At 35.9% G+C, this 5,452-nt stretch overlaps 1 long non-coding RNA gene across 1 annotated transcript in view; it reads left to right on the forward strand.

Moving 5' to 3' along the window:
- Window positions 1–5,452, forward strand: part of LOC119511142 — a 76,313-nt gene that overhangs the window by 9,875 nt on the left and 60,986 nt on the right. The window lies entirely within an intron of this gene.

Genomic DNA, 5,452 nt, shown 5'->3' on the forward strand with positions numbered 1-5,452 from the left:
GGACAATTAAACATCTGGTCAAGCAAGGCCTCTTCATTATGCCTTACCTAAAGAAAGTTAAGTGGAAAATCTAGATGAGTTTTTTTTGATAATAAAACTAGAGAGTAAATGCCATGATTGCAGAAACTGAATGTGCAACACATACTATGCATTATTGCCTGGTCCATAGGTTTGAAAATGGAAAAATATGCTTTAGCTACACCAAACTGTGTGATTACCTGAGCAAGTGTGTGCATGTGTGCATTTGTGTATGTATGCATGTGTTTGTTAGTGTATGTTTTGCCTCTTATGACTATACAGATCCTAATAGTCTAGTTAGTTGGACATGGGAAGAAATGACTGAAGGTGATCTCCAGTTTTGTGTTTAAATACTCATTTTGGCTTACTCACAATAACTTCTTGCAGAAGTGAAAATCATGTCATTATGCCATTTAAATAAATTTAAGATTACCTGACTCTTTACTGCTTTATAATTAAGAAATTTCTTTGCAATCCTCTCTTGATTATGAAAGAATATACATACTTCCTCTGCCTTCTGAGGTAATGAGGACATACATATTCTTTCAATAATGTTTTATTTATGTTATCCTTGTTAGAAGCTTTGTTTTCTCATAAAATTCACTGTTTACTAAGTTCATAGCAAAGATGAAATAAGAACACAGAAAACATTGGAAATGTTCCAAGGCATAAAATTCAACATACAATGGTCCCATGTACTTCATGGGAATAAAAGTACAAATGGAGATGGCTTTAAGGAGTAAAATAATTATTGTAGTTTCGAAATGCGGTCTTTTCCATGAATTATGGAAACCCTGAGCTAGAAGTTCTCATTTAACATCATCATATTTATATTTAGACATGTTTCATATGACCTATTCTAAATAGTGTGCTATCAAAGTAATTCTTAAGGAGTTCACTGAAAAACAGAGTTGATGACTTCCAGGTAGCTTGTTTCAGTGCTTATAACATCAGTTGAGCAGAAATTGTGATTTAAATTCAGCTTAAATAATTGGTACTTTTATTTAAACTCATCTCATCTAGTATTTATTAAGTGTGGAGAACTGGTCACTATCCCCTGAAAAATAGCTTCACAAATACTTCAAAATAACAGCAAATTGTGAATTAGCATTCTCTATCTCTATGTATCATCTAGCTAGCTAACTAGCTAGCTATCTTACTGCTGTCTAGCTATCATCTATTCTTCTATCTATCTACCTATACATCTATCTAAATATGTTATAACTATCAAAACTTATGCGTGCTATCTTGGCATCCATCTCACTTTGTCTAAGCCACTTGGCTCAACACTGACCTTTGGCCTGGTTAATAAGCAGCTTTCCAGCCCTGGAGCATAAATTCCCCCAGAGCCCAAACCCATAATCACAGCCACCACCACACCACCCACACACCTCACCCCAAACCCACAGTTGGCCCCAAGTGATAAGCTGACCATCCCCAAAACCCCTGGATCCCCAGTCCCTTTCCCTTTTCATGTGCACTTGTTTTAAACCAACCAATCCTTGACTCCCATGGGAAACCTACTATCCTCTGCCCCTGGACCATAATAAGGGCATAAGCTGCAGGTCCTTCTCACTCTGCTGGTGTGCTCCTGCCCGCTGGCTGAGCCATCCTAGCCGATCATGCTTCCTGTCGATCCCTGTGGCACCCTCTGTCTTTGGGACCTGTGAGTAACACACTATCTTTTCTTATCCAGTGTGGCCTTGGTTTCCCATTGTGTCACACCTCACCTCCACCTGGACCCAAATTTAAAATCCAACTTAACTAATTCAAAACAATATATGTATTTATAGAGATAGACCTCTATTTATTTATGCTTATATATATATATATAGCCTATATAGTCTGCTTCTTTAATCTTTAGAATTATATCCAGATTTCTAATCTTTTTAATAATTTTCCTTGATTTCCTTTCTATTCTTTTCAGTATTTCATGTTCTACTCAAGTCTTAGATCTGAAAAAGGACAGATTATTCTGAGAGAGTAATTGTTATTGCTGGATAGTTATAAAAAATCTTTTACATTTCTGCCACTTCATTGTGTGACCTTGAGGAAGTTACTTTGCCTCTCTGAGTCTCTGTTTTCGTGACTGTAATCTAAGGGTTACCATAATAATTAAATTAGGGTGTGTAGCTCTTCTGCCTTCTGCTAGCCCTCACCAATATCTTTCTTTTTCCTGCTCTGGTAACTGTATTCATGGTGCACTTTTGTACATCATTCTCTTGAGTTTTAACTACATCTCTATTGTGTCTAGATTTCTTTTTTGTTTTGCACTCATTAAAAAAAAAAATCAATCTATGAAAAAAAAAGTAAAGACACCAACCAGAGAATGGCCGATGTCCTGTCCTGGCCATGTGCAAAAACTCAGTATACCAGCAAAGCAGAAATTGTTTGACTATTCATCATGGCAAATGTGTCATTATTGGCACCTGAGATTTAAGTGAGTGTTTGTCTTCTTTTCTTAATGATTATTCCCCTTACATAAAATATCTCAGACTATGTGTTGAACAACTATTAAATTGTATAATCTCTGAATCCAAATTGCTCTTTGTGGACCCATTAAAGGCGTTGAGAAGATGCTGAATTGTCTGGAAAAAGAAGGAAAGATAACTTTTACTCATTTCCTAATTATTAGTTGCATTGAGGCTAGTCAGTTGAATGTGTTCCTTTTATACACTTATCTGATTTTTAAAGGTCCCTGGAATAGGGCAAATTTATATTGCTCTGTTTGTTCCTTGCACTTTGTGTGAATAGAAGAGGCTGGTAATATTTTGGAACATAAAGACATGACTTTCCTTTACCTGGAGTAGATTTGGAAATCCAGATTACACCATCCACCTTTCTTCCATTCCCAACGCCCTCTCTAATCCGACTTCCACACCGTGCCTTAGAATCAGGTCTCAGTATCCACCTTCACTGGTGAGCAGGTCAGCTAGATGCGAATCCGAAGTCCTGAGGAACTAGTTTTGTGGAATCCCTTTAGAGAGATAGAAAGACACAGACATTTAGTGAGAGATGGGGCTGATGGCTTTCACCAGCCCCTTGTACGTTTCTTTCATCATATTAGGTGAGAAACGTTACCTTCTCTCTACTTCAGCTTTTCTCTCTGGTTCTTCTAAAATGTCAAAACTTTGGCCTGAGAGGTTATTCCAAATTACCAAACAAAAAACGATTAAAGCATCCAGTTACTGAAGCTACCACAACAGGAACTTTCTCCACCTGAGGAAATCCTGAGCTCCCAGATATTTTCTTCCTCCCTGTGAGGATACTGAAAACATACCAGCTAGGAAAAAATGTAAAATACTGATGAAAAATAAATATTTAAGTAACTTTCTTATGTCATATTTCTCAATAACTATTAATTAGAGAGAGTGGTTCAGTTGTTACCAAATAGTTAAGGAAATACTCATAAATTTCTTGCCAAATGGTTTTATTATGACAATGTTACATTTTTAAAGTTTTAATATATACTTGAAGTTTAAATCTTACCATTACATCAAGTAAAAAAACATTAAAATTTTTTTTCTGCTTAACACAATTTTTATTTTTGGTGAAAAAATAGATACATTTTTGCTTTGAACTTAATTTTGCATGGCAAGTCAATGTTAAGTCCTCCTAGATAAGATCAATATCTCTTTTACTTAAAAACATTTAATGTAAAATTTTCATTTATATAGCCTTTACTACTGTGGCACAATTTCATTTGTAGTTTGACAATGCAGCAGAATTCCTATTTCAAATTAAGTTGGATTTTAAGATGCAATGATAAAAGTACTTGGAAGATCCTGGATAGACCTTTGAAATGTAAAGAAGGGATATTATTACTATTATTATTAATTTAGCCCTCATGTGTAAACAGAGACAGTAAATCAACTGTATGCTGCGGACCTGGGACTGAGCGTCTATTGAGAAGCAAGAGGCCCCGGCATGATGGCAATGTCCTCAGGACTCAGCAGGCTTGTCCAGTAGGATCTGGTCCCTCTCACCTCCACCTGAGTGTCTTGAAGGCCCTGCTGCAGCAGCCGCCTTGCCTCTGGAAGAGCAGGCTGCCTGCCGTTTCTCCGGCTCCCCTAGCTCATGCCTTCTCGGTGGTCGTGGTGCCAGGGGAGGGAAGAACACTAGAGGTAGGGGAGTTTAGGGGGTTTCTTTCCCTTCAGGTGTCCTTAGGTCTGCACCATTCTAGGTTAAAATATGAGCATATGATTTCTTTGCATTCCATCTGAAAAAAACAAATATAATTTTTGAATATGGCAAAAAAAAAACAGAAAGGAAAAATTAAAATTCTATAGTTTATATACATTTAAAGATAATGGAACTGGACAATGACCTTGTAAAGACTCAACCAAGACAATAATGTAATCTGTAGGCAGGTGGGGTAGGTGCTCTATGGGCTAGAGGGTGAGCATTTTGAATGACCAGGAGTGACTTGAAGAACTGCATTACATCATTGCAGGAAGCATGGAATTATATATTTTAAACTTTCACTAAACAAACATTGCTACATTCAAGAATTAAATTGCCATAACTGTTTCATTTAGAAGGGGTGAGACTTAAAAAAATAGAGGTTACTGGTAATCCCTTCCCACATCCCTTTTTGACCGGAAAATTATTTCACCAGCTATTTTCCTGAGGCGCTGCTTATAGTACACATTTACACACTTTACCATGCACTGTTCTGGTTAGAGGCCCTTTTGCTTGCACAAAAAAAAGCCATGTTTTGTATTCCTACAAGGTCTGTAGACACTGTTAATGTAATAAACATCACTATATGTAATATGTAAGTTACATCTTCCCACTGACATTTTAAAAATAAGGATTTATTACTGACAAATGTGAGAGGTCAATTGTAAAATATTTTCTTTAGATAGATCTTTTCAAGATGATTAAAAAACAACAGAAAATATTATTTACAATATACAAAACTTTCCTAAATGTTCTGATATTTCTATTTCAAAATTATCTTATTGTGAGATTATCAGGCATATAGATGTAGCAAAGTAGTTGCATAAACCCATAGCACTTGGTTTGAGCAAAAGATGCACTTATGGTGTCCCAGCACCAAGAAGATGGAAAAAACCTCAACTTCAACTACTTCTCCTTTTCCAAGCAGATCAAAATACTTTAGCAAATATTTTGTGATTCTTATATCATATAATGATATAAGAAAAAGTGACAGAGACAAGAACTGGAGCTCTTGACTCCAAGTGTTTAATACACTAAATCACACTGCATCTTCCTTTGGCACTGCAAAAATGGAGGTTTAAAATGTTTAGGAAATTTTCCCATCCAATGTGATCCTAAGAGTTTTTGAAAAATATTATGGTTTACTGTAATTTGAATAGTATTTGAGAATTAATAGGGACAACCTACCCAGTTTTAGGATAAGAGCTAGAAAATTTAAATTATAACTATAATCAGTTTATGGAAGTAGCTA

Source organism: Choloepus didactylus, chromosome 16 (genome assembly GCF_015220235.1).
Source record: "Choloepus didactylus isolate mChoDid1 chromosome 16, mChoDid1.pri, whole genome shotgun sequence".
NCBI lineage: Eukaryota > Metazoa > Chordata > Mammalia > Pilosa > Megalonychidae > Choloepus > Choloepus didactylus.